Raw genomic sequence first — 24,002 nt, 5'->3', positions numbered from 1 at the left:
ATTGTGCTTTATCCCACCTGTTTTGAAGCCATCTCCTTCCAACCTGGAACATCAAAGTGTAAAGAAGTTGAATAGTTGGTAAAGATAGTCCTTAGAAATCATCGCCCATATACAGATAACTGTATCAGATAATACTTCTGGCTTTCCTCATTCAGGAAAAGGTAGATAGGGAGGTATGGAATTACTTTCTTCTTCCTCATACTATGAAGACCTGGAATAATTTATAACCTAAAGCAGTCAAGAAGCTGATCAGGCTACAGGTAAAATTTGACCAGGCTACAGGTTGCTGCATTTTTCAAAGACTGCTTGAAAGCCCTTCTCTCTCTCTGCTCCTAAACGAGTGGAGAAAGGCGTATGCTTCAAGTCCTGCAACGTAAATATTTCAATACTCAAGACCCAAGCTGAAAGACATCTTACACTCACCCATATTTGTATATTCTTACTGAATTGCAAGATCTCCCGTATTTTGGTAAGAATGTAACTTTTCAGCACATTTCTGCCATTTGTGGAATACAAACCATCATGAATGCCAAAGAATTTGTATCAGTTTCATTTTATCCATCACATATACAAGGTACAGGTAATGTTCACAACAGTTTTCTGGACAGCTTGAGAAATTAGGAAGCTTGGACTCCATGAGTTTGCAGATGACACCAAGCTGAGTGGTGCAGTTGACACATGTGGGGGATGGAATGCCAACCAGAGGGACCTGGACAAGCTGCAGAAGTGAGTCCATGTGAACTTCATGAGGCTCATGAAGACAAAGTGCAAGGTCCTGCACTTGGATCAGGGCCATCCCTGGTATCAGTACAGGCTGAGAGATTCAGGGATTGAGAACAACCCTGAGGAAAGTGACTTTGGTACACTGGTGGATGAAAAACTGGACATAAGCTGGCAGTTTGTTCTTGCGGCCCAGAAAGCCGATCATATCCTGGGCTACATCAAAAGTTTAGCCAACAAGGCATGGAGGGTGATTCTGCCCTCTACTCTGCTCTGGTGAGTCCCCATGTGGAGTACTGCAGACAGCTCTGGAGCCCTCAGCACAGGAATGATGTAGACCTGTTGGAGTAGGTCCAGAGGAGGGCCACAAAAATGCTTTAAGAGATTGAGTACACCTCCTGTGAGGAAAGGCTGAAGGAGTTGAGGTTGTTCAGCCTGGAGAAGAGAAGGCTCCAGGAAGACTTAATTGCAGCATTTCAATACTTGATAGGACTTAAGAGAAAGATGGGGACAAATTTTTAGCAGGAGCTGTAGCGATGGGACAAAGGGTAATGTTTTTAAACTGAAAGAGGGTAGATTCAGACAACATATAAAGAAGAAATGATTTACAATAAGGGTGGTGAAACACTGGAATAGGTTGCCCAGAAAGGTTGCAAGGTCAGGCTAGTAGGGGATTGGAGCAGTCTGATCTAGCTGAACACACCCCTGCTTATTTCAAGGAGGCTGGACTAGATGACCTTTAAAGGTCATTTCCCACCCAAACCATACTATGATTCTAGAAGAAGGGCTTTTCTATTCTGTGATTCTAGAAGAAAACTTACTCTGCTCAATAACATGGAGTATTTTTGTGCAAGAGACTGTTTTTCTAAAAACATCTATGTGCAGTGAAGCTCTTAAGCATCAGCAAACTTTAGGAGATTCTCAGGGTCTCATTTAAGGTACATATGAGTTTGTCTGAAATGCCAAATCAGCAACCTACTTAAAATGTGTAGGAGTTTGTCTGAATTGCCAAATCAGCACCTAGATAAGGATGTAAAAGAACTGTAGCTGAAATAAGAAGAATTGACACACTTCCATAAACTCCTCAGGGCACAGAAACAGACTGATCAAACTTCTAAATATTTCAGCTCCCTTTTCATAAAAATTCCTGGCAAACTACAACATCAGATTTCTGTGCAGATGTTCATTGGGTAAACAAACTCAGAGCTGCAATCCCAATCCAGTCTTTAGCAAACCGGCTGGAATAGTAGCCCTCCTGCATTATACGACTATAACTCTTGATTGCACAGGTGCCTTGATGTTCTTCCTTTTTCTAAAGGCACTAGGATACTGCTAGGCGATCCAAGCTAGTATCTATGCTGACAAATGAGGCAGTGGATCCATCTTATAAAACCTAGTAGCAATTATCTCATTTATTGTTTGAAGTGTTTTGACTGTTGTAGCGTTAATGATATTGAGCTGAGGTAACTATCCATGACAAAAATCGCACTGTAATTTTAGGTTCACTGAGTGCTTTGAGGGCTTAAACAAACATATGATCAAAACCATCCAGGAAGACTTGTTCTTCCTTTGGCTCCTCAAGAGAGAAAGCCACATAGTAGTCCTGCACCTAGTTCAATGTTTGGCAAGTATGATATGTGATATATTTAAAAAACTTTTGACAGTATTAAGTATCGGTGTGCAATCTCTGGACTTAGCAATACATAACTGTCTCACAAGAAACTCTGTGGGGGAGAAGGAAGGCTGGTCCTTGCTTTCCATTTAGCAGGACATCATACTTTACCAAATCGTGATCCAAACTGAAGTTTAACTGTCTTCTCTGTGCTAAGGTAATACAAGGTAATACAAAGGCCTATATATAAGTTAATATATAAAAATATATGCATGTAAGGTAATATATAGGCAGTAATATAAGGTAATACAAACACTAATAAAGAACACCCTTGTTTAATGATCTTTTTTGTCAGTGTAATCTTTATTTGCATGACAAAACTACAGACCAACATAAATATTCTTTGAAGTGTTGTTGTGCAGTACAGACAGGGGTCCAACTCTTAGCAATGGTAGCAGAAAACATTTTAGCGTCTAGAAAGAAAACTCTCAATTTTTCTTTGAAAAATCTAAACTTCAGTAACCTCACCAAAATATCCTAAGTAATATCATCCAAAGCATTATTTTCAAACCCAAACAAAAGATAATAGCCTTCAATGAAGTGATGCCAGTATTGTTAAATAGTCATAAAGCTGGATTTTTCTGAAAGATTATCCTTTATATGTCCTATGACTTTGTTACAGGTTATGTAAAAAAAATAACCTGACTTTGTTACAGGTTATGTGTATTGCTATGTTTCCATAGAACAGCAATGGTCTCTGTAGCAAAAACCAGAACAGATAATTTGCAATACCCCAAAGACAAAGAGTTTGGATTTTCTTCCTTCTTGCCTTTCCATGCCTTTCTAAAATAGCATTAATGAAATAGAAAACAAAATGTCTTGCAAACTTCTGTTGACTTTCAGACAATCAATTCTATACCCCTGATGTTGATGTAAGGGGACCATGAGGGAATTTAGCATCCTGAGTTTCTGAAACATAATGGATTATTACCCAAAAAGAGCAGGACACATCCCACAACTGAAAGAGACATTGATAAGATGTACCTCAAAATTTAAGGACATCTATACCTTTTTGTTCTTCTACCTGAATTCCTAAGATTTTTATACTGAATTCCTCCAGAACTTCAATTATTGTTCCTGGGAATGACTTGATGTGCTGAAATTTTGTCAGTGTCAAAACACCAGGCAGTATCTCTATTGGGATACCTACAAAAGGGATACCCACAAAAAGCATTCCTCTAACCACCTTGTTTGATAGAGATTAGAGAAAGCAACAACCCATCTCAAACCCCAATGATTATAAGAGTGAATGGAAATGGTTCGAAGCAGAAAAGGGTGCAAAGGGAAAAGTGTTAAGAATGGGTTTGGAGGGCTGAAAAAGTGTAAGAGTTGAGTAGGGAAGGTCTCTAGGGAGCACAGCAGAGGAGCCACAGGGCCAGGGATGTGGTCGCAACTCAGTGGCTGTGGTGGTCTGCTGCAAGGCTGAACTCCCAGTTACTGCAGTGGTTTGATAGCTGTGAATGACTTACATGAGAATGGTTACCTATCTCCTTTTATGTGAGTGCTTATATATTTATGTATCTTGTCAGAAAAAGGGGGATTGTTTTTTGTTATAAAAATCTTAAAAGGAATGAATAAACAATTCAAACAGGGTTGAACAGAGAAACACTTACAAGAAGGAAATAGGAAAGGGTAAATTTATTAGGTTCTTTTAATGCATGTGGAGACTAAATGGAAGAACATTCTTTAACTTTTGGTCCTGGCTCATGCCTCCTTGCAAGGCAGTGCAACATTTTATTTTTTATAAAATTCTACTGGAAAGCAGAGGGCAGGGGGTTGCAAACCAGGTTTCTTTTTTTTTTTCTTTCTTGGAGCAATCTTTCAGAATACTCCTGTCAGACTTGCAAAAAGGCTCTAACTTATGTGACTGGTGATGAATATTATTAAGCACAAAGAACCGAACAAAAAGGAAAGAGGCTGTATAAAGGAAAGAAAGAAAATGAAAGAGAATGTTAGAAAGGTAAGTGGTAATGCTGTAGGAAGCAAACTGGGTTTTAAGCCCTCCTCTGTGGAAGAAGACCGTACCTCCAGTTCATAAAGCAATGGGTAACATATTATAGACATTCTCATATTATTGTAGGTATCGTGAAGTGAAACCTATGGATGGATCTCCTTTATTATTTGGATTATTGCGGGAGGCTGCTAAAGTATTTTGTGCTGATTATACTGAACATCAGAAAAATCAGTGGCTGCAAGAAGAAAATAAAGGATTAAGGAAGGACCTTAAAACTGGCCTAGTTATTATAAAAGCGAAGATACTTACCAGACTAGAAAGAAGTTTCAGAGAAGCAGCATGACAGAGAAAAATGTGGACACTACAAAGGAAAAGGAAGAAATATAGCTGTGCGTGTGTGTCTGTGTGTATATATATATATATATATATGAACAAATGAAGGCATTTAAATGTATAATTTTGCAGGTATTCAAAGGAAAAATGGCAGACCTGGCAGTATCTAAAGGATTCAGACAGTAGCAAATATGAAATCAAAATGAAACTCCTGCATAAGCTTATCATTATGCAAAAATAAAACATAGTTTTTCTCTCTGCAGGAAGAAATGAAATACGAGATTGGGAGCCACTGGGGGACATTGACTTTTTGGATTAAATGTATAAACAAAGAAAGACACAGGACTGGGAACTCAGATGGCTAGTCCAGGGGAAGGTGGTACTGAAAACTACCTTTGCCACTTCGTAAAAGAAGCACCTCCAGGGCATGTGAAACATACCTCTGCAGATCTCTGATCTTTAGTAGAGCGCTCATCTGGGGTTTAGAGTGTTGAGCTGTGCAACGAAAGCACCAGCCAGTAGGCTCTGAAAGTACGTCTGGGCTTGACTCTGGGTGCTCTACTTCAAAGGCAAGAGCAGCAACCACCCTTCAAGCCACATAGAATGGTAATGGAAACATCAGATGTGTTTCCTCTTCTTGAGCTCTCGTGTGGGCTGTACAATGAAATGCACACTGAAACCACTGCTGAAACAGAGTGAAACTGAAAGGGCTTTGTGGAAAATACTGTGTTCCCTAGGGACAAGATTCAAGTCTAGGAGTTAGAACTTCTAGCAACTGACACCAGCTTCAGGCTTAGAAAATGTTAGTGGCCATTATGTAATTAGTGCTACCACATGTCTGGGTGAAAGACTTCTGGTGGTCTGAAACCCACAGAAACGTCTATGCAGTACTTTGCCTTACCTCTCACAGTGTGACTTTCTGGAAGTCTGACAATGTCTCTACAGTATGTGCTCAGATCAGCCATCTCATTTACATATGGCCTAATACATCTGATACTTCTCGGAAGAGCTGAACTTTCTAAATGGGTGTACTTCAGCTGAAATACAGCTGAAAAGCAGATCTGTTATGCTCCAGAAGCATCCTATGCTTCATTCTCAATGAGTGTTTGTAGAAGTGGAAAAACCTTGGGCAGCGGTGGAACTACATGCTGTTAGTGTTACAACGGCTAAGAACGCTGATGTAAAAATTATTGATGTGGAATCATTTCGCTAGTGTAGTCTGTGTAAGATCTCCAAATAAAATCACCTATCAGGACTTTCTGCTTGCTGCAGATCAATCTAGATATAGTTTTCTACTCTTACTGGCTTGGCTATACCTGCCAGAGTAAGATTTCCTAATTCAGGTTTTAACTGAGTTAGTATATTTTATAGTTACCTCTAACCAAAATCCTGTAAAGTAAGTATAGATCAGCATTTTTTTGTTGATTAGTTAATTTCTAAAGAAATTTTAATGTTGTGATTCTGTGAGGAAGGTTGCATTGACAAGTGAATTTTAGCTGAGGCTGATTCATTGAAGAAATTTCAATTTAGGTAAATACGGGAATTCCAGCTGAAAATCCCCCACACAATTTGAAGTAATAATGCAAATTCTTTCTTAGAGCAGTTATTTCTCTTGAGAAAGATTGTGCAGCATAGCACAGGCTTTTGGGTTGAAATAGTGAATGAGTACCAGACATGAGCCAAGCTCTTCAGTATAAGCTGCAGCTGTGATTGGCAGTTGTCATGGCAAGAGGCTATTCAGTTCAGCTGCAACAACAAGTCACACAGTTTCACTGAATAACTAGATAAAAGCATTTCCTTTGCCATTTGTTATCCTAAATTCCAGAGAACACATCAGAATTGTTCAGATTTTCTACAAGCTGATCATATCTGCTTCACTTGCCATTGATCTCAAAACAGAAACTCCCTTAGTTGCTGTGTTTCCTTCATGATTATTCTACTGTGATTCCAATGAGGATCCCAATGAAATCAGTGAGGGCCCACAGAAGGCCAGGCTGGTGTAAAAGTGATGAAGAGGAAGGCAGAAACTAATTAAAATGCTTTGCATAAGTTGATTTTATTTCCTTTATGATGGTGAGGATTGCAGTGCTCAGAAAAACATGATAGTATTTCTAATGGAAAATTGGTATGGTACACATTACCTGGAATCTTCTCAAAAGCTGTTTGTTGAAAAAAAATCAGCAAGGATTGTAACACAGCTGTCCCTCTGCTTTTTATGCTGCTCAGTATGTCTTTGTCTATTTTAGGAAACGCCAGAAGGTTTAGAAATCAGCAGTCAGAGGAATGGTCTTGATAATTAGCAGGTTTAAACATCTTCCTTCAAAGAAGGATTTTCTTACTCTGTGTAGATTCTGAAACAAATCAGACTTGGAGAAACCCCAACAAGTTTTCATAGCTCTTATTTGTGTGTTTCTATATTTCTTTCAAATTTATTTGTTTAAATTTTACTTCTCACTCAATTGCTGCTCTGCTATAGAGAAAATCTCAGGCTGGTATACCCATTGAAATTGTCCTACTGCCCTGGGCTCTGGAATCAGGTGACAGTGCTGTCTTTGTGACCTAATTTTCATTTCTTTCTTGGCCTTCTGAAACTCCTTTCAATTTTGTTTCACTCTTTTTAAGTCTTTCCTCTGTGAACTTTTGTGAGCACTGACACATGCCCTGAGAATTGCAAGTTGAGTCTAGCCATGCAAGTCCCAGCAGCAGAAGGACTGGAAATAGTGGTAAAGAAAGAAATTTGCTACATATGACCATAGTGGATGTTTGCAAATGAAGATCAAAAATAGTAGTTAACAAAATGCATATGAGGTCTCGAGCACGATGAGGAGAGAAACATTAATGACATGGGTACCGAAATCACATGGGAGCCGCTATTTTTCTTCTGTGTGAATTTATGTGATGCTGTGCCTTGTCACAAACACTTGTTGTTCAAGCTATGTCAGAGAGATTGCTCTTCCCTGTGAAACACAGCAGGTCTTGTTCATCAGTGTGTGGCCAATGGAGGAGACTTGAATAATGGTTTTGTCTGTGATCGTGTTTTTTCACCTAAGGAGCAGAGAGGTTAGTGGAGTGATTTGTTTAGAACTAATATTTCAGTAATAGGCAATCTTTAGGGTCCCTGCTGTGTTAAATGATACATACATATATAGCAAGAAGCGATCACAGGTTTCAAAACCATAGTAATCTAAGCACAGGAGACCACTTGAAAAGACCCTTCTTTTTCATAGTGGAGTTGCAGTAACAGACAACAGAGTTGAAGTATCATGCCTAAGTACTGGCCACTCTAGGGATAAACTCATCTACCTTGCATGCAGGAACTGTATCTACACATAAAACACTTCAAAAATCATATTCCCTCTGTGAAGGTGTCCAGGGAAGAAAATTACAACACTTTTTTCCTTGCCTGATTTGGAAAAGAGGGCTTTCTTCTGAAAAAATAATTATGAATCCATAAAAGTAAAGCAGAACTACTTTTGCTCATTAATATGTAATAAATATTTAACAGTATTAGTTGGAGAAAAAGCTCCAAAATGCTACACCTCTCAGCTATTGATATACAGCTGTCTTGAAAGCTAGTGAGAGTAGATTTGCAATGAACTGCTCTTTGATCTGTTCAGACAAACATTCCTTTGCTAATTACTGGAGGTTTATTTTCATGAATAACAGCTAGAAATGTTATTCGTGAATTAGTATATAAGGACTTCTCTTTTTCATTCGACTTATTTTTCATACTCTGAAGAACAAGGCATGAATATCAAAAATTCTGTATCCATACTGGCAAATAATGAAATCTCCCTGTGTGATAGAATTACATAATAACATTGGAGTATTACAGGGAAAGAAATGCTCAATTCAAGGCACTAAGTCAGGATTGCAGTGATTTATTGCTATATTAATGGGACATAGCTACCCAGAAACTCAATGGACTATACATTCAGGACAAATATCAGAACTGCAAGAGACAAACTACAACAAGAAACACTTTAAAAACATTAGGAAAGACCTACAAACTTAGAAAGACCCCTATAAAATAAATCTCAGGAAAGTCTAGTCCTGCCTACACACACACAAGCATGCATGCACACTTGCAATTACACACAGATGTGTGCACACCCCTCCTTGTACAGCCCCTCAGTGTCACAAACTTCTCCTTCCAAGTTGTGTGGGTCCCCTGAGGTGCTCACCAATGGTGGGCTGTGTGAACACCCCTACTCTAGGTGTATACAATTTTGGTCTACGCTTTCAATGTAGACCTCCAGGAACACTTTTAGAAAGGATCAACTCCAGGTACAGAGGGTTAAAATAGCAATCAAGGTATTCCTACTCCATTTCATGCAATACTGAGAATGTAAGACTCTGTCTTTAAAAACTAGAGACTATTTTTAAAAGCTGGACTGCACAACTCCTCTTCTACTTATGGATGGTCCCTTCCTGTGTTTGAGTATTGTACAGTGAGAGTACGTTAGATTAGGTCCTTAAAGCTGTGCTTGGTACCAGTATCTGTGAGACAAGTGAAGCTGGGAGGTCTTCAATATCATTTGCTGTCCATGGTCTTTGTGCAGATATGTGTCCCACTGCAAAGTCTGGCCTGAATTTATCTAACTCCAGTGTTCCCTTCAGATTTTGCAGCCCATGAATCTCTTCTCTGTGCTTTTATTGAACTTTTAAAGAATGAAAAATAGAAAGAAACCAAGACAAACAGAAGGAAATTTAGTTTTCTCAGTTTTCCTCATTGCTTCTTCATTTCAAGAGTGGAAGAGTTTCATCAAGGAATTACTTAATTGTAATTGTCCTAATTGCTCCTCATTATTTAGAAAAACAGAAAAGCAATGTGATCAGAGTGAGGATTGAGACCGTAACCTATCCAGGCTAATAACAAGTTAGTCCTCTTCAAATTCTTCACCTCCATTATGGTCTCCAGTCCTTTGTGTATTTTTGTTTCTCCACTTGCTGTTATTAGCCACCAAGAAAATCTTAAGTGTCAACTCAGCTTTCAGGTTAGTAACTTTAAGTGGGTTCTTGAGGCTATCTTTTAACATATTGTACAAGTAACTTCAGTGGCTGTACCATATTTCTTAGGCACAACTCTAGCCCACTACTTAGTTCCATTGTGAGGACATATTTCTTCATTTAATGTAGAATTTTATTTTACAATATGTAAGGTTAATGTGCAGAGAGAATTCACACACTGAATCCCCCTTTTTTTTGAAAGGCTAAAAGGATGCCAAGAAAATAAAACTAGAAAACAAAATGGTAGACACAGCCTGCTTCACAGAAGAATATTTTTTTTCCTGAAAAGAAGTTTTTAAAAACCTATGTGCAATTTTGAGAAAGGAGTAATTCTTATATTAAGGAGCATATTCTTACATATAAACTGAATTAATATTATATAAATACATTTATGTGTATATAAGTGGAGTTAAATATGAAATAGAGTACATCTGCTTTTGTCCTGTCACTATTCTGTTTTGCAAGGTGACCGCAGTGACAAATGATGTGCAAAAAATAATATGTTGATTTGAAAACATGAATACAGTCAGATGCTCCCAGCATAAGATAATGAATCTGACCGGCTCCACCATTTGTGGTACATGTTTTTTTCATCATTTGACACTGCCACCAGTGAGCAGTGTGGTGAACAGTTAAAGGGAGACAATATCATGGCTTGACAGGAGTATATGATACTCAAACAAATCAGTCTACTCTAAATATCAATCACATTAAACTATGACTAAGTAAAACCTCCTTGAGGTCTATTTCTGTACCTGCTTTTTTCAGTTTGTGAATAAAGATGCTGTGTTTCCATTGAAGACTGTAGATAGATGAATTCAGAGAACTTTGTTCTGTGGTTTGTCATATAATAAAATAACGTATAAGAAGATCTAGCAATGCCTAGATAAACTTCAGGACAAAATGGTCTTGAAAACTATTCAGTTTTAATGTTTTTTTCCAAGCAACTGGAGGCATACTTCACAATTTAGGCAAAAATCTCTGAAAGATTTACAAAGGCACAAAAGCACTTTGATACATAACAATTTAATATGGGATTCTAATCAACATTGCTTAAATTTTGACATTCCTAAATAGAATTTATCCAGCTTGCTGAGGCCTAGGGACCACAGTTCAATTTTAGAAACAGCAGATCAAATACTTAGGAGATCATTAAATTATTTGTAGATCTCAAATAGTGATGTTCTTTCCAGAAATTACAAAAGCATTTTGAACAGAAATGCATGAACCATGTGGTGTTAACAGCTCATTCTGCATTGGTTGTACACAAAAAGCACCAGCCTTTGTGTTAGATGTTAGGAGATGTTTCTGACAGTGTGGCCCACTGTCTGACATTAGTCTGGCAGAAGTAGGGAAATAGGAGTTAAAGTCTGTATTTTTTTTGCCAAACTTCTCCAGTACCTAGAACTGACTCTCTCTTGCCTGCAGATTCATGCTTTTGGCCATGTACACTGTTTTCTGCTTAGAACACAGTAATAATTTGCCTTGCTTGCATTAAAGATGCCTACCTCAATATCTTCTTCAGGAGGTAATGAATGAGTAAAAGGTGTTGTAAAGCTGGTCAATGTATTGTGATGCAGCTGAAAGGTTTTTCCAAGCCCTCTTGTAAATGCTGCAGCTTCACAGATCTCTACTGCAGTTCCTGGGCAAATATATATTCCTTAATTAATATTCGCATGCTGTATCTCAGGATTCTTGTGAGGACTGAGCAATAGAAAGAAGGCAAAGTCATGCCTGATCAGACTTAAAGGCTAGTACTGCCTAGTTACATGGCAATTACATCATGCAAAACCTTATTCTGTTTTATGTTATGTGAAATTACCATCAATTTATACATATTCATTATAAATCTGAGAATAACACCACAATCCACCTGGTCTCTAATAGTGCATGTCTTCAGACATCAGATAAATTCAGTAAGTTAGTTGCTTTTGGTATGTGGTATCTGTTATATTTTTTGTTCTGAACTCAGACGGATAATATATTGACACCGGTCAGTACATTGCCATTAGAGAGGGTTTGGTACTGTGCACAGGTGTGCAATTGTTCAGTATATTCCTGGGGCTGTCCCCATGCAAGGGATGCAGTACTGAAATGTGGTTGTGGGCAAAAGCTGGAGACCTGAATTCGAGAACGGGCTCAGATAAACCGACTGTGTCCGTCTCAGTTTCTCCTATCACAAGATAAAGTTGGAAATATCTTTTCCTTCTCCAGTTCAAAATTTAACTTCAGTTGCATAATTAAATTAAATTAGGGATCTGAACAGCCTGGACCGCTGGGCCGAGACCAGTGGCATGAGTTTTAACAAGGCCAAATGCAGGGTCCTGCACTTGGGGAACAACAACCCTATGCAGTGCTACAGACTGGGGGAAGAGTGGCTGGAGAGCTGCACGGAAGAGAAGGACCTGGGGGTGCTGGTTGACAGCCGACTGAACATGAGCCAGCAGTGTGCCCAGGTGGCCAAGAAGGCCAATGGAATCTTGGCTTGTATCAGAAATGGGGTCACCAGCAGGTCCAGGGAGGTTATTCTCCCTCTGTACTCAGCACTGGTGAGACCGCACCTCAAGTACTGTGTTCAGTTCTGGGCCCCTCACCACAAGAAGGATGTTGAGGCTCTGGAGTGTGTCCAGAGAAGAGTAACGAAGCTGGTGAGGGGGCTGGAGAACAAGTCTTACGAGGAGCGGCTGAGAGAGCTGGGGTTGTTTAGCCTGGAGAAGAGGAGGCTGAGGGGAGACCTTATTACTCTCTTCAACTACCTGAAAGGAGGTTGTGGAGAGGAGGGAGCTGGCCTCTTCTCCCGAGTGACAGGGGACAGGACAAGAGGGAATGGCCTGAAGTTCCGCCAGGGGAGGTTCAGGTTGGATATCAGAAAAAAATTCTTCACAGAAAGAGTCATTGGGTACTGGAACAGGCTGCCCAGGGAGGTGGTCGGGTCGCCTTCCCTGGAGGTGTTTAAGGAACGGGTGGATGAAGTGCTGAGGGACATGGTTTAGGGAGTGTTAGGAATGGTTGGACTCAATGATGCAGTGGGTCCTTTCCAACCTGGTGATTCTGTGATTCTGTGTGATTCTGTGATTAAATATAGGTAAGCTTGCCAAGTCTGGGGTTGGAAGAACTACTGGTTTCATTTGGTTTGTTACTGGAGGCAGCACCTGGATGTTGGACGGTCTGAATAGGTGTGGAGCTTGAGCTATTGCTCAAGGAGCTGGGCTCTGGTTCCGTGGTTGACCAGCCTGTCAAGTGTGCAGGAAGCTGGTAAGAGGCAGTGAAGGCAAACTACTATTGTTCAAATGGCTTGAGTAAAAGGTGCAGCAACAGAGTACAGACATACAGAAGAGGAGGGTTAAGCGGTTCCCTGTTTTGGTGTTGTGATTTCTGTTTGCATCTTTAAAGTACCCCTGCTGGTCTCAGTGATATACCTAATTTTTCAGCACATTATTCTTTTGCTTTTTTACATTTGCTTCTAATTAAAGACTGTAACTGTAGAAGTAAAAATAATCCTAGATTTATAGGTAGATGAGCATGGTCTTTAAAATGATTTTATTACTCAAAGTGGCCTGAATTTATAGCTTGCTCAAACTGTAGTGCCACTCTTCTTGAGATTTTTGATTTTATAAGTCCTTTATCTTGAGTTTATTTTGGAGAGATGATCTTTATGACTTAAGAATATAGGTTGTTCTTCCTTCTGGAGGTGTGTGGTGGGAGGCATGTGACTGTCTCAACTCTCCAAGAGGGAACTGGAAGGAGCCTGTGGGATCTGTGGGCGGGGTAAATGCAGTGGTGGTAATTCAGAAAGATTTAGTATCAGGCTTTTGAAATAAATTTGCCTCCTGCTTGCAGGGTACCAATGCTTTCCTAAAGCATTTATGGCTAGTGATAATGCCTGCAAAGCTACTTTTCACATGACGGTTAGAAAAGTGAAGTACATACTATAAAGAAAATAACACTTCTACCATCTGCCTGCCCATAAGGCAGGGGTGGCTCGTGAAGGCGATGAAGTGTTCCAAGCATTTCTAGGGCAAGTGAATTGCGACTCCCCAAAAACTATATAGGAAACATAAGAAAAATGCGAGAACAAGAATCTCTGGCTCTGCATTGGTGCAGGGTATGAAAATAACAGAAGTAGATGTGAAGATGAGACTTTTCTGAAGAAAGGCCATTAAAAGTTGTGATATCTGGAAAGATAAATCAAACCATGAAAAGACACTATGGCATATTTTAAAGAAAATCTAGTCCATAAAATATAAAACTATCACATAGACTTGCAAGTGATGACCAAGTGTAATTTGGGATAGGGTCTTATCTAAAATCAGCCTGTTCTTGTGACAGTACTTAGCCACAACTATTCGACAACTGTCTTTATTTTTTCATTACTGGAGCAGCCATTTCCCAGAAAAATATCAATGTGTTCACAAAAAACTACCTGTGGTTGAAGAGGACAGGACTCAGACTAAATTCTGCATGCATTCACAAGTGTCTTGGTGTGAGGCCTGACACACAAAGGAAATAAGGTCCTTGAAAAAAATTATGGCTACTTGTATGTAGTTGCATAGAAGTATTTGTTCACTTGTGTCACAGCAGACAAAAATCCCAAGTGACAGTGCCATTCTGATGTTCTCTAACAATTACCCCAGTTATCTAAACCAAACAGCTTACTGGTGAGGACAGCAGAGCCATTGTTATACCCAAATTTATGCTTTCTTTACGAGGGAATCGGAGCATTGGTATAGACACATACACAATGACCAGGGCTCTGATGTTCACCTGAGAAGTCAAGTGAGTGAAAACCTCATTGAGTACAGTACCATGTAGTCTAAGAAATACTTGGCATAAAAATATACAGTCTAAAAGGCTTACTAATAAATTTGGAAGGGTAATAATGACAAAAATGGTAAGACATCAGCCTTCTTTTGATTACTTGTTTTAATCTACATGGTGTTATAAAGTGAGTCATCTAGTTCTCACTATTACTATTTAGGAAAAACTCAAAGCGTCTCAAATTACAGCAAGGGGTCTTGCTTGTAATTAGTTATTCCTAAAACTTTGCACTTTCACCAGGTTTTGCAGATAGTTTTTCCTTAATACATGCTTGCAGTTCTTCAGCATCCATGCTCTTGTTTTGGTTACCAAATTTCATCCCGACTTTCTGTTTCATCTTGCTTATTAAGATGTTACAAGGAGTGAGATATTTGACTCCTATTTACACCTTTTTCTTGTTTAGCAGATTGCCTTGTGCCAGTACTTCCCTGGGATTAGTTATGCTTTTTCTTTTTTGTTGGTAACAATGTGCTTGTACTAGACAGTGTGATATCATATCCTGTTTCTTTCACATGTGGCTTTTAATATTTCTGTCATACAAAAAGAATTCAAAAAATTTCTAGAGAAGGTGACAGCAAATTTAGGAAGACTGCTAAGGCTGCATACTCTGGCCTACCTATTGCTACTTGATTACGTAATTTTTTTTATTGATATTACTGATATTATACTGGTTTTAGTGTACGATTGTTGATCTACAAATAATGGGAAGAAACATAGGAAAAAACCTCCCAAAATCTGATTTCAAACCAAGCAGCATGCACTAAGCTAATGCACTGGATATGATGGTTAATTTCAGGTTAAACTTTCCTTTAATTTCCAAGCGCTCATTTTATAAAGCAAACCTTACTAAAGATGTCAATACCTGCAGTTATTCGAATTCAAGTAAAATCCAGTCCAAGCAGTCTGCGTAGGTCTTCTTTAATATGAGAAAAAGTGAAAATCATACACAAAAGTGAGATCTACCTCCACCGTTAATATATTCCCAAAAATATTACCTACTACATGAATATTCATTTCTTCTTTACAGGGAGTGCAGTGATAAAATGAGGGTTAAGGGTTTTAAGCTGAAAGAGGGTAGATTAAATTAGTATCAGGTAGAAATTTTTTACTGTGAGTGTGGTGAGGCATTGGAACAGGTTACCCAGAGAAGTCATGGATGCCCCATCTCTGGAAGTGTTTCAAGGCCAGGCTGGGTGAGACGTTGAGCAGCCTGGTTTAGGGGAAAATGTCCCTTCCCATTACAGGAGGGTTGGAACCAGATATTCTTTAATTTTCCTTCTGAAACAAACCATTCCACAATTCTATGAAATTTCACATGAATGCTGAAATTTTCACAGTGGGAATCTATGAGAAGGATTTTTTGACTATTTATTTTGCCTATGTATTTTGCATCACCCAGAATGGCTATTTTATTAAAAAAAATAATGATTTTCTGCTTCTATTGTGTCTTATGCCTGAACAAATCCAACATTTCTCCAATGACCCATTCATGAGTTAATATTGTGGGAGAAGAAATGTGTTGTAAGGTTTCTCCCCCATCAGCATGAAATATGGGTTCCTTTCCTTGTCTGATTCACATGGGCACTGTAAAGCTGAATTTGGTTAATGGGTGGTGCTGGGGAATGAGATCTTAGGTAAAACTGGATTGATTTATTTTGAATATAAGCTCACAGTAGCCCTCAATAATCTGGCATTTCATTCTGTGCTAAAGCAAGACCACAATTTCCTCTGAGATTATGGAGGTATTTTCTGTTGTTCTCTGAGTGATTGTTCTCACAGTGCCAATCAGGAAAATAGAAATTCTTTTTTTTTTTTTTTGCTACAGACAGCTGCCAAATGAATTTTGGAAGTAGATTAAACAAGAAAATATCAGTTAGTTTTTTTTCTCCTTTGAATATTTTTTGTAGAATTTACCCTGATTCATCAACTATGCTCTTCATCACTGTAGCAACATTTAGTGGAATTCATGTAAACTTACTCAATGTGTTTGTCCTCCAAATCTTTCTCTCCCCGCTGATCCCTGAGCTCCACATTAAATCTCTGATCTTTATCTCTCTGCTGAAAATGGGAATACCCGTGTGCCTCAGAGTATATTAACATGTATCCTCGGTCAGAACCATAAACTGTACTGAGCAAAAGGTGCCCCAAACAATGCTATGGGCAAGAAAGCAGCATCTCCCAGGTCATCTACTTCTCACAATGTCTCCTGAGCTCTCTCACGCTGTGTGTGTCCTAGCACCAAGTTCTGCTGGGACGTGCTGCAGAAGTCAGTTAAGTTACAGTAACTACAGCTGTTAAAGTGCTATGTGAGAAAACAAAATGCTTCTGGAGTGCCAGAATATTTTTGGTAGTCCTAGTGGGACTTAAGCATTTGAGGGAACCTCACTGATCTTTCCGAAAAGGCCCCCGATGGCCAGGAGCTGTGCTTGAAAACTGAGATTTGATGAGTACATTATCTCTGAAATAAAAGAAAGTGACTCTTACTAAGGTAAAAACAAGTTGTGCTACTTGTTATTACATCTGGAAGTTAGCAGAGGCACCTTTCCTGGTAGTGGAATGCATTCACATTTTGTCCCTTAAATGTGTTGTTACATTCCGTGTTCAAATACATTTTTATTTGTTTGGTTTTGTTTTACATCTAGATGCTTCTACGAGTTGAAACCTAATAGACCCTTTCCATGTCAGTGATGGTATCTATATTTAAAATCAAAATGCCTCTTGAAGGCAATTTTTTGGTGGAGAGATTGTAGATAGAAATAAATTGCAGATATCTTTGGTTTTGATGTTTTTTTTCTCTAAAAAGCTGCATTTCATCCGAATGGAAATGCATGAAAATCCTATTAAAATTGGTTTTACTTCTTTGAAATGCACTGTAAAACTAACTCTGACAAAGCTGACATTTCATATGTTCCTATGATGATTTAAGAAAGATAATAAAAATAAATTGTCTGCTGTAGTCACTATAAAACCTGGTATGAGATGAACATTACATTTGCCAGTAAAAAGAGAAAAAGATTCTATGAAATACTCCTTTTCTCACACTTGGCTAAAGTTTCAGCTGCCTAGTAGGCTGACAACATTCTTTGCTAATATCTTTCTTGGTGGAAAAGCTGAAATTTTAATCTTTAGTCAGATTAAGCCCAAATGAATGTTTTCATTGATTTTTTTTTTGCAGTCAGTGAGCTGAAAAAGGAATCAGTTATTCGCCAGAATTTACATCCTGCCAGCCTTCATCTTTGCAGACCAGTTCATAAAGGACATACTGTACAAACCTCATTCTTTAAGGTGAACTCCCATTACAGATCTGAAGAGGTCTGACAAGCTGCTTGCAACAAGGTGATCCGATGCTCTCATCTTAAATGACATTGCAGAATATGTCTCTAGCCAGAGCAAATATTTTATAAGTAATCCTATGGTCATCACATCATTACTGCTATAATGCTTTTATTTTTCCTTCTCAATCACTACTCAAGTGAACATTTAATCAAAAATATTTTGCATGTGATCATGCCAGATACCTCCCCTTCAGCTTATTTTTGAGCAGCTAGATACAGGAAACTATAATACTCAGAACAAATACATCTCTGCTGAAGTGGCCTCAAGAACAAACTGACATTGAGCCTAGACTTACACTGTAAGGTCAACAACAGGATCCAGGTTTCCATATTGCAATAAATCCTGATCACTTAAGGTTGAAGTTTTGGGAGCTTTAGGAGCATTAAAAGGTCAATGTCATCCTGGAAACAGAGTAACCAATGGAACATTTGCAAAAGAATTTCAATAATTTTGACCCTAAGACTGACTGATTTCAAGATTTATTGTAAAATAGATTTGAAAGGTTTGTCCCAGATGCTGCATATAGATTTTATAGTATAAATACAGACCAAAGATTTCCAAGCTTTTATTCACAAATGGCTACTTTATGGCTGTGCACTAGATTAAATCACATTGTTATTCAAATGGATCACATGTTCAAAGTTCATACACTTCACCTGCAGCATTGCCGTATCCTGCCTAAGGTTTCGCAGGTGATACTGTGGACAATAATGGCGCAGTGAGAGTCCAGCCCAATTTTACATTAAAGCGTTCACTTGAGGAAAAATTATCCTACAAGTATTCACTTTGCTGCGGAGACTTAGAAGAGAAGAAAATTCATTCATAGGAAGTTCTGGCAAGTTTAAGCTTGCTGTCAGGTCTTTACACGGTTTACTAACTTCCAGAAAAAGTATTCAGACACTTCTGACTTATTCCTTAAGTTGAAATTATTAATTGAGTTTATTTTCATAAGTTAATGATTAAAGGGCTTTTATTTAATATTAAAAATCTTTAATAACTTCAGAAAGTGCCCAGAAATCTTGCATATGATATGAAACAAAAATAAGAACACTGCATCCACATGAAAAATATTTTAGCTAGTGGTGGGTGAAAACCATCTGAAGTCAAATGAAGGCTATCAAAAGAACAGATTTTTCCTTCAAATTTTAATTTTTTTTCTTTTCTTTTGCTATTCTGTCTTTTAAAATCTTCTACAACTTCTGTAAGTCCAAAATGACAGAAACGGAGAAAGCACAGTGCTTTTCCTCCCTCTCCCCCCCATTTCATAATCTAAATTCATCCCAGTTCCAAGGTGTTTTATAACAATTCAAGACTGGCAAACAAAAATAAGAGTGGAAAGATAAAATTTCATAACAACAACAAAAAGGTTTTAGCCTTTTTCTTATGTTCGATTCATAAAAGGAAAGAAAGAGGAAATGATGTGAAAACACCAAACTTTTGACATTTGATTTCCAATATATTTGATACCAATGAAATTCTGGAATGCTAAAAGCAAAACCGAATAAAAGCCCTGAAAGCATTTGATGCGGTTCTTCAATTACAAAAGAGACCACTTTTAGTCAGACAAACTGGGCTGGGGTAAACATCTGACTGGCTTCAGCTGAAACACCTGCACAATGGTAAATCAGTTCTTGTGGAGAGTGCATTTTATTAATGAATAAGAGGTGACAATCATATTTCCTCTGCTTGCTTCAAGCTTTCCATGAGAGACATTAGTCTCATGCAAGGCATCTGACCTTGGTTACTACAGCAACTGATTGTGCATAGCAGCAACTGTAGGATCTAGGTCTGAGCAGGATTGTTCATCCTCTTTGTGTTTGGGCTGTCAAGAGTGATCTTGTAATATGACATGTCTCATAGAAGAATGTTTGTTCATTCCTGAAGAGCCAATAGATTTCTTAACAGCTTTTTTTTTTTTAGAAACAACTTTCCACTTGGTATCAAGTCTTTCTGCTGTGTGTTGTTTTGACTGCCCATCAAAGCTTGAACGAGCTAATTGAGAAGAATCAACCTCCCCCTCCGCTATTACTACTTATTTGCTGTCACTTTACATGCAACAACAGCTTTTTATCGAAACAGGAAGAATTGTGAGTGAATATCTTTAGCTTGGGAAAGCTATATTGTCAGGGGCAGCAGACAGGTTCAGGATCAGCAAAGAGAGGAACGACACCAACGATAACAATTTTCCACTTCTTCTGGATCTGCCAGCCTTGCTGGTTCACACAGCGGGTTCCACCCACCAAAGGGGTCAGGAAGGTGTATTTGGGGGAGAGAGAAGCTTAATATAAAGGGTGGAGTAGATGAAACTGATACAACTCTTCTTATTTTATTAAAGTTTAAAAGGCATATCCTATGCTGTGGGTGTGCTTTAATCTAACAAGACCTCTAGAAAGCGTTCAAACTCTCAAGTGAAATCTCTTCCAGAGTGCTTTAACTTCACCTGCACAGTGAAGTTTTGCTCAAAGTCTAGCTTTGAGATCACATCTCATTTTATATGAAGTTTGTATTATGACAATATTGACTTGATGGCTTTCTAGTCCCACCCTGGGACCCATGCGAGACAAACCTCTTTGACGTCACTGGCACATCAGAGCCATTCAATGTCAGTCATGAATTGCTACAACAATGAATGCAAAAAATACATCCTTGGCCTTTTATCAGCTGGAGGGATTGTACTTCCAGCAACATTCCAGAATGTAGTTTATCTAAGATGTATTATCTGTTAACACCCACATGTGAATTTCAATAGTCATTGATTCATAAGCAGAAATAACTCCAGAGAAAGGAGGGACATCATTTATAATGTTACACTGTTTACCTCTGGAAAGAAAACAGGAGCATTTCTATTCTGCCTTACTTATACTCTCTTTGTCACACAATACTCTCTTTGTCTTGATGGATACCTCCACCTATTGCTTTTTTTTTCAAGGTTTTGCTGCACATGCAGATAAAGTAACAGTGCAAATGCAGTGTTATTGAGGGCACCAGTTAGGTCTTTTGGTTACTTCAGGGACCAGTTCTATGTTTTTCTTGTCCTTCTTTGTCTTGCCTGTCCTACTAGACAGCAACATTTGAGCAGAAGCTCTCATTTCCTGATTGTATATGCATTGCTGAGCACAAAGTGGGTAAGGGGTTTTAGACAGTCCTGCCAATATTAATCTTCACTGCAGCAATTTCGTCTTGCATGGTGCTGAGTGTGTTCCATCCCTGCAGATGGCACCAGGCACTGAAAGCTCTTACCTGGAAACTTGCTCCCAGTCAATGCTTAGTGTTGGTGTTTCTGATTGCTACAGGGGATAGGCAGGCATACGAGTTTTCCTGTTCACTTGTACTTCCACAAATGAATGTCTTGCCTTCAGGAGGAGGCTTTGTCTGGATGGCTTCCTGCTCCTGTGGGCTGGCTCCTAGCTCTTCACATGGAGCTAAGCCAGCACAAAGGCACCAGTGGAAGGATGAGAGCCTGTGGCTGCACAAACCAATACACTTACGGAAGCCACCTCACCCCTCTCTCTCTCCCCACCTGTCTGTCCCATAGCCATAGGGAAAAAAAATTAAAAATCCCACACGCAGTCCAAAACAAAGTCAGATTTAGGACCCTGCACTTTTCTGGTACATATATTCTGCATGGTGGAAATATTAAACCAGTGTATTTTGAAGGGATGTCCTTTCTGTTCCCTGCCCTTCTCCCTCTCCTTGATGCAGAACACAGAAACTGGAAAAAAAAACCCGCATAACAGTCAAGAGAATTAGTGAATGGCGGGAGAAATTACACAGCTGGGGGGCTGAGAGTAGCAACTAGCTGAACAGGAGAGAGGGCAGACAGAGACTACAGAGACCAGTTGCAGGAAAACACACATCTTAGGACAGCTTTGAAGGAAGCATTTGGTTAAGATTTAACAAGTTAATCGCTGCACGTTAATTACAGTTAATGGCAAGATTAAAAATAATAAAAGCAATTTATCTCATTCCAAAATAATTAGCCTTAATGACATATTTGCACAGCACATAGAAAGGCATTTTGATGGGGATTAGCCCGTCGTCTGTGTGTGTATAGCATACGTAACAGTAATACTTCCTTGTAAAACATTTGGCAGATGTGTGATCATTGGCTTTGCTGAGACTTTTCCAGGGCACCAGGGATCTGAGCGCTGACTCTGATTTTCTGAAGGGTCTGCAGGTGCTCATATTTCTGAAAATGAGGATAATTTCTCTGTATTTTCCTTGATGTATGCCTATTGTATTAGCCCTGCTCTGAATCTTCAGAAACAGAAGAAATGCTGTAGTACTTCATCAGGACGACTGGGGAATCACTGTTGGCCTTGGGATTGGTCTTCCTGGTGCCTATGGCAAATTTTATGCAGGTTTCCCATCCTGCTTAGCATTTCTGTATCGTGTGTTTGAGTAATAATGCTCTTCTGGCTGATAAGTGGTTAATTCTCTTAGGGACTGTTGTGAAGTCATTTAGCTGGTGTGCAATTCAGCTTCTTTACGCACAGGGAAAAGTTAATACAGTTGTTAGTGTTGTTTGTATTAAGTCATCTCTGCACTTGGTTAAATCACTGATGATGCAAACTGAGAGGTACCACAGTGAAATTGTAGGGATTTCTCACCCAGGTGTCTTCAGTAAAAAAAAACTATCCACATAGAAATCTTGCTGAGTAAAAAGGGCAAAATATTTTTAACATCACTATGCCCCTCAAAAAATCTAATGACTGGTAAACATACAGGGAAAGATAATGAGTTTAGGTGAGTGTTACCTATGGATTAAATACCTCTGCTTAAACTGTTCCTATATTAGTGACTCTGATATGTGTATTTGTTGCCATCTTGGCCACTGCTGTAAGATTGATAGTTCAATTACTTCTTTCACTTGAGAGTCTAAATGATATAACTCGAACTGCTGGCTACCACCTTGATTATTTCACTATGTTTAGTGCTTTAATGTATAGAAGTAGTAAAGCAAAAGGTGAGGCCTTTTTCCATCTGTCCTTCACCTTCAAATGCCCATGTCTCCAGTGACAGCAGAGTATATGGCCTTTCAACAGCAACCACACGTACTCTTCTGGTTTCTGCAAAGTATGCTGAACAAGGAGCAGATGAGTAGCTGATGCAAGGCCTAGCTTTTGTGCTGAGGGAATCTCATCAGTGTTGCTCCCAGTGGTTTTTGAGTGGAGATGTCATCTGCCGCACCTGGATAAGTGGGGTGGAGTCCTCTTAAATGGTGGTCGTGAGGGTATGGGCTGTTAGGAGTGAAGAGGATGAGAAGAGTTAGGGCTGTGGTGATCATCTTTGTAGACCTATGGGGACTTCTGGCTCAGGCTCTTTGCTTGACTTCTGCTGAGGTTCCTAGGTTTCATCTTCTGTGCCTTTGCTGCAGATCTGGCCTTTGGTGGAGTTTTTGTGATCCTGGTGTACGAGAACTACAAATATATATTTCAGGAATATTTTCTGTCTCTCCATGGCTAGCTGGCCATTGCAGATAAACTTATCTTGTTTCCTGCTGGACTTCTGGCTCTCTTGATTTCTGCTAAGAGCTCCTGCTATCAGCAAGGGACTTTCATGTACTTTCATGTACTTGCTGCTGCTCCTTCTTTGCTTAGAAATGTCTTCAGCCGTTCTGTCAAAGTCTTGCTCTGTTGGGATGGATACTTAGCTGAAAGACACTATGGATTACCTCATCTATCAGTACAATAGGACTCAGTTCCAAGGTCCTGGGAGCAGGGCTATGAATGCGGTACAGAGGAAACTGCAGTGTTGTAGGGTGCAAAACTATATAGACTGCCTAGCGGCAACAGCTGCTTCTTAACATTTTCCAGCTGAAAGAGCTTATACCCCTAAAAATTGCTGTGACATGAAGTATTATCTCTGCAGGGGTGACTTAGGCCACATGGAGCATCTTTTTCAGGAAGGCTGTCTAAAGAAACTGGAAGACTTGTTTCATTTTGTCACGATCAACATTTATTTTGATGCTGTACTATGCTATGTATCTTAGAGCTGCTTGCGAATGTTAGCAATGGCATGCTCATGAGGTATCAACCTTTCTACAACCTCCAAATTCTGGACTCCTCTGCCTTCTCATAGGCCTGTAAAGACTGGCAGCACTGCTGAACCTGCTGCATATTTCCTTGGTTTTGTACAATTCTACTGCTGTGCTGGAAG

At 39.1% G+C, this 24,002-nt stretch overlaps 1 pseudogene; it reads left to right on the top strand.

The window, feature by feature from the left end:
• The first annotated feature begins 754 nt into the window (after positions 1-754).
• LOC128850455 (tetraspanin-3-like) lies at positions 755-23,924 on the top strand (annotated as a pseudogene).
• The last annotated feature ends 78 nt before the right edge of the window (positions 23,925-24,002 follow it).

This window comes from Cuculus canorus, chromosome Z (genome assembly GCF_017976375.1).
Source record: "Cuculus canorus isolate bCucCan1 chromosome Z, bCucCan1.pri, whole genome shotgun sequence".
Classification (NCBI taxonomy): domain Eukaryota; kingdom Metazoa; phylum Chordata; class Aves; order Cuculiformes; family Cuculidae; genus Cuculus; species Cuculus canorus.
This window is presented reverse-complemented; position numbering and strand designations above follow the sequence as displayed.